Raw genomic sequence first — 7,113 nt, 5'->3', positions numbered from 1 at the left:
TTTTTTATGGTACGTGGGCCTCTCACTGCTGCGGCCTCTCCCGTTGCAGAGCACAGGCTCCGGACGCGCAGGCTCAGCGGCCATGGCCCACGGGCCCAGCCGCTCCGCGGCACATGGGATCCCCCCAGACCGGGACACGAACCCGTGTCCCCTGCATCGGCAGGCGGACTCTCAACCACTGCGCCACCAGGGAAGCCCGGAAATATTGTATTCTTGATTGTGATGGCTACACGACTATATATATTCGTCAAAAGTCGTTGAACTGTATATCTGAAGAAAAGGTGAATTGGTGAGCTTTACTTTATGCAAATTATACCTTAATAAACCTAGCCCCCAAAACAAGACCGCTCTGAGCTGAAACACTTAAAATAGTTCCTCTGGAAAAGGTTAATGGGAAGAGTTTAGGGCTTGGGTTTGTTTTGGGAGATTGTTTTGTTGAACACTTTGCCTACTTAAACTCTGTACATGTATATTTTTTAGTAAATTAAAAATTAAACTTAAAAATGATAACTATGGCTACTGTATGGAGAAAAGGTTATAAAACAGCAAGACTAGAGACAGTGAGACCATTTAGGAGACTGTAGTAAGAGATATAATAGTGGCTTAGGCTAGAGAGGTAACAATGGAACTAAGAGATAACATAAAAGTTTAATTTGGAAGTAGAACTGACAAGACTTGATGTGGGTAGAGGGGATAAGGAAAATGAAATCAAGGACGACTTTTAGGGTGGGGTGTTGGCATGGATGAGGCATGATTGGCAAAAGGGAACAGTTTAATCAAGGTTTTGTTTTGAACTTTTAATATTTGAGATGCCTATTATTTCTCCAAGTGGAAGCATCATGAAGGTATTTGGACTCATGAGCCTATAGCTGTGGAGGGAAGAGATGAGGACTAGATTTGGGTGTCATTAGTATATACTAATATTAATAGTATATACATATTAGTATATGGTTTTTACAGCCCTGAGCCTGGTGGAGATAGAAGATTCAGGGAAGGAATATAAAAAGAGTAAAGCGGCTTCCCTGGTGGCACAGTGGTTGTGAGTCCGCCTGCCGATGCAGGGGACACGGGTTCGTGCCCCGGTCTGGGAGGATCCCACATGCCGCGGAGCGGCTGGGCCTGTGAACCATGGCCGCTGGGCCTGCGCATCCCGAGCCTGTGCTCCGCAACGGGAGAGGCCACAACAGTGAGAGGCCTGCGTACCGCAAAAAAAACCAAAAAACAAAACAAAAAACCAAAACAAAAAAAGTAAAGAAGAGGGCCCTGCAGCACTCCAGATTTGAAGTTTGGAGGGGCAAGGAAGAGACAACCAAGCAGAGAGAGCCACATGGCCCAAGTAGTATATATATATTTAACCCTTTGGGTGTTGAACCTGTGTATTAGCTCAAACTGCCACAACAAAATACAGTAGACTAGGTGGCTTAAACAACAGACATTTATTTTCTCATAATTCTGGAGGCTGGAATTCTGAGATCACGATGCCAGAACAGTCAGTTTGTGGTGAGATTTCTCTTTCTGGCTTGTGGATAGCTGCCTTCTCACTATGGTATGTTTTCACATGGTGGAGGGGGTCGGGGGGAAAGAGGGAGGGAATCTTCTTTTTTTTATAAGGCAAAAGTCCTATTAGACTAGGGCCTAGTCTTATGAACTTATTTAATCTTAATTATCTTCTAAAGACTCTATCTCTGGATACACTCACATTGGAGGTTAGGGCTTCAGCATATGAATTTGGGGAGGGGGAGACACAATTCAGTCTGTAGAAACCTGTGAGTAAAGATCATGATGACTTAGGATATAAACCATAGCTACGGTCTTGTCATGTGGCCAAACTGCTATGGCAAAATGACTACCTTACAAATGGATCTTTAAATGAGTGTCCAGCAAGTTGTTGCAGCTGCGTGATGAACTATCATCCATATTTGTTCCCCTTAAAATGGGATCAACCACACTTGTAATAATAGTCATAAAAAATAATAATATTAATTATTATTACTCTGTGGTACTGTTCTAAGCACTTTTGCATGAAGTACCTCAGCCTATGCCCCCAACAACTCTGTGAGGTAGATATTTTATTTTACAGTTAAGGAAACAGAAACCCCAAGAAGTTAAATAACTTGCTGAAGGCCACCATGCTAATAAGTAGAAGAAGGGGATTATACATTCAGACAGTTGACTTTAACAGTCTATACTAGTAACCATTATTCTAGCTCTGATTTTAAGGGATCTACTTAACTTTTACTTAGATTCCATGAATCATTTGGGCTGTACTTAACAAATATCATAGTTTTTTAATCTCCTATATGTGCTCAAAATTCGGCAAAATTCAGAAGAAAGAGATTATTGGGCATTTTGGTGTCAGAAACCATGAAGCTGTTAAATGTGTTGGGGGCTATATAAGTTTTCTAGGGTTGCTATAACAGAGTACCAGAATCTAGATGGCTAGACATCTGAAATCATGGTGTCAGAAGAGGCATATTCCCTTTGAAACTTGTAGAGGAATTCTTCCTATCTTCTTCTTAACTTCTGGTGATTTGCCAACTATCTGTACTGGCCATTTAGCCAACCCCAACACAGAGTAAGTACATAAGAGGCTATTCCTTATCTTGCAGCTGCATAACTCCAATTTCTCCTTCTCCAGTATGACCTCATCTTTTTTTCTTAAAAAAAACTTGAGATATAATTGACATATAACATTAGTTTCAAGTGTACAACATAATGATTTGATATTTGTATATATTGTGAAATGGTCACAAGTCTAGTAACATCCATCACCACACATGGTTACAAACATTTTTTTCCTTGTGATAAGAACTTTTAAGATTTACTTTCTTAGCAACTTTCAAATATACAATACAGTATGTTAAACTGTGGTCACCATGCTGTATGTTACTTTTACTTTTTAGCTGGAAGTTTATACCTTTAGACTCCCTTCACGCATTTCACCCATCCTCACCCTGGCTCCTCTGGCAACCACCAATCTGTTCTCTATATATATGAATTCAGCTTTTGTTTTGTCTTGCTTGGTTTGTTTCTTAGATTCCACATATAAGTGAGATCATAGAGTATTTATCTTTCTCTATCTGACTTATTTCACTTAGCATAATGCCCTCAAGTTCCATCCATGTTGTCACAAATGGCAAGATTTCCTTCTTTTTATGGCTGAATACGTATATATATATAAAACACACATCTTCTTTATTCATTTATCCATTCATGGACACTTAGACTGCGTTCATGTATTGGCTATTTTAAATAGTGCTGCAATGAACATGGGGGTGCTTATATCTTTTTGAGTTGTGTTTTCATTTATAATTTTTTGAGGAATCTCCATACTGTTGTCCATATTGGCTGCATTGATTTACATTCCCACCAACAGTGAATAAGGGTTCCTTTTTCTCCACATCCTCACCAAACACTTGTTATTTCAAGTCTTTTTGATAATAGCCATTCTAACAGGTGTGAGGTGGTTTTGATTTGCATTGCCCTGATGATTAGTGATATTGAGCACTTTTTCATGTACCCATTGGCTATTTGTATGTCTTCTTTGGAAAAATGTCTATTCAGATCCTCTGGCCATTTTTTAATCAGTTTGTTTCTTTGCTATTGAGTTGTATGAGTTTTTTATATATTTTAGATATTAATCCCTTATCAGATATATGATTTGTAAATATCTTCTCCCATTTTTTAGGTTGCCTTTTCATTTTGTTAATGGTTTCCTTATCTGTACAGAAGCTTTTTAGCATGATGTAGTCCCACTTTAAAAAAAATTTTGCTTTTGTTGCTTTTGGTGTCAGATTCAAAAAATCATTACCAAGATCTATGTCAAGGAACTAACTGCCTATGTTTTCTTCTAGGAGTTTTATGGTTTCAAGTCGTACATTCAAGACTTCAATCCATTTTGAGTTAATTTTTTTGTATGGTGTAAGATAAGGGTTAAGTTTCATTCTTTTGCATATGGCTATCTAGTTTTCCCAATACCATTTACTGAAGAGACTGTCCTTTCCCCATTGTATATTCTTGGCTTCTCTGTCATAAATTAATTGACCATATATGTGTGGGTTTATTTCTGGGCTGTCTGTTCTGATCCATTGATCTATGTGTCTGTTTTTATGTCAATACCATATACTTTTTATTACTATAGCTTTGAAATATAGTTTGAAATCAGGAAGCATCATGCCTCCAGCTTTGTTCTTCTCTTTCAAAATTGTTCTGGCTATTTGGGGTCTTTGTGGTTTCAAACAAATTTTAGGATTGTTTGTTCTATTTCAGTGAAAAATGCCATTGAAATTTTGATAGGAATTGCATTGAATCTGTAGATTGCTTTGGGTAATATGGACATTTTAACAATACTAATTCTTCTAATCCATGAACATGGAACATATTTCCACTTATTTGTGAGGTATAACTTCATCTCAATTTAACTAATTACATATTTTCAAATAAGGTCACATTCTGGGGTATTTGGGGTTAGGACTTTGACATATCTTTTTTGGGGGGGTATGTAATTCAACCCAAGCAGGGGTCTTGTAGATAGAGTTTAAAATCTTAAAGATAAGCATCTCTCTACATATCTTTAATGCATAATTCCCACTTTTCTCAATCCTAATATCCCTAGAAAAACTTCCTGCCAGCAATGTGCCTTCCTTAGGCTTAAGGATTCTCAATACCAGATGTTAAGTCTGCTAGAAAATCTGCAAATAGCAGAGGAGAAAATGCAAAGAAAAAAAGTTCTCAAATGCAGCTTTAAAAATTGCTAGATTTTACTTTAAAATAAAGTAACATCGGAAATTTTTCCCCTAAGTTCTCTAACTTCAAAAATCCTAGTAAACAGTGTTCATAGTCTTGGAGTCTATCATTTCCTATTTTTTCCATTCTGAAAATTGAACTATAAAGTCAAATACTAATTATATAAAACATTATTCTCTGCTAATAAATGTTTGCAGCAGTTATGTCACCTCAAATAAACTCAAAGAAAATATTAACTTAAGGTGGCATTTCAAATGAACACAGAAGAGACGGATTACTTAATAAATGGTACAGGGGCATTTGGCTAACCATTTGGAAAAAATAAAGTTAGATGCCTACTTCACAAATTAAACTCCAGATTTCTTAATGATTTATACATAATTGAATTACAGATAGATTTAAAAAATTAGGTAAAATAAATTATAAAATAACTATGGGAAAATATAAGAAGATATTTACTATATTTTGGAATTGGGAAGTCTTCCTAATTACAAATGCAAAGATACAATCCATAAGAAGAGATATGAATTGGTTTAAATACACAAAAAAATTAAAACTATTTTTGTATATATTAAACATGGCATAACATGGCAAAAAGAAAGGTATGTACTGTATATGACAAATAATACATTTATGTTTTTTCATATAAAAACACAAATTGCTAACAAATTCATTCTCCAGTAGAAAAATGGCAATGAATTTTTTTTTTTTTTTTGGTACGCGGGCCTCTCACTGTTGTGGCCTCTCCCGTTGCAGAGCACAGGCTCTGGACGCGCAGGCTCAGCGGCCATGGCTCATGGGCCCAGCCGCTCCACGGCACGTGGGATCATCTGGACTGGGGCACGAATCCGTGTCCCCTGCATCGGCAGGCGGACTCTCAACCACTGCGCCATCAGGGAAACCTGGCAATGAATTTTAAAACGCAATCTACAAAAGGAGAAATACAAACAGCTTTTAACATATGAAAAGATGCTTGTTCTTACCTTAAGTAAAAGAAAAACCAATTAAATAGTATCTCTAAAGCCTTTTTCAGTTCTAATGCATTATGATTCTGAATACATAGTATTCGGCTGGTACATTTTTGCATAGATTTACTGTTGAATTGATCTTCCAGTGCAAAATATTTTAATCCCTAATATAAAGTTTAATTAAATCACTTCAATCTCATTTACCATATATCTGATACAAAAATCTGGGTCTTTTTATTTTCTTATTTTTTTAAATTTTATTAAATTTTTTTATACAGCAGGTTCTTATTAGTTATCTATTTTAAACATACTAGTGTATATATGTCAATCCCAATCTCCCAACTCATCCCACCACCACCACTCCCCGCCCCAGCTTTCCCACCCTTGGTGTCCATACATTTGTTCTCTACATCTGTGCCTCTATTTCTGCCTTGCAAATGGGTTCATCTGTACCATTTTTCTATAGTCCACATGTATGCGTTAATATTCAATATTTGTTTTTTCTTTTTCTGACTTACTTCACTCTGTATGATAGTCTCTAGGTCCATCCACATCTCTACAAATGACCCAACTTCATTCCCTTTTATGGCTGAATAATATTCCATTGTATATATATACCACATCTTTTTTTTTAAACATCTTTATTGGAGTATACTTGCTTTACAATTGTGTGTTAGTTTCTGCTTTATAACAAAGAGAATCAGCTATACATATACATATATCCCCATATCACCTCCCTCTTGTGTCTCCCTCCCACCCTCCCTATTCCACCCCTCTAGGAGGTCACAAAGCACCTAGCTGATCTCCCTGCACTATGTGGCTGCTTCCCACTAACTAGCTATTCTACATTTGGTAGTGTATATATGTTCATGTCACTCACTTCATCCCAGCTTACCCTTCTCCCTCCATGTGTCCTCAGGTCCATTCTCTATGTCTGCATCTTTATTCTTGTCCTGCCCCTAGGCTCTTCGGAACCTTTTTTTTTTTTTTAGATTCCATATATATGTGTTAGCATATGGTATTTGTTTTTCTCTTTCTGACTTACTTTACTCTGTATGACACACTCTAGGTCCATCCACCTCACTAAAAATAATTCAATTTTGTTTCTTTCTATGACTGAGTAATATTCCATTGTATATATGTGCCACATCTTCTTTATCCATTTATCTGTCGATGGACACTTAGGTTGCTTCCATGTCCTGGCTATTGTAAATAGAGCTGCAATGAACATTGTGGTACATGACTCTTTGAATTATGGTTTTCTCAGGGTATATGCCCAGTAGTGGGATTGCTGGGTCGTATGGTAGTTCTATCTTTAGTTTTTTAAAGAACCTCCATACTGCTCTCCATAGTGGCTCTATCAATTTACATTCCCACCAACAGTGCAAGAGGGTTCCCT

Source organism: Lipotes vexillifer, unplaced genomic scaffold (genome assembly GCF_000442215.2).
Source record: "Lipotes vexillifer unplaced genomic scaffold, Lipotes_vexillifer_v1.1 scaffold690, whole genome shotgun sequence".
Classification (NCBI taxonomy): Eukaryota; Metazoa; Chordata; class Mammalia; order Artiodactyla; family Lipotidae; genus Lipotes; species Lipotes vexillifer.
Note: the sequence above shows the minus strand (reverse complement) of the source record.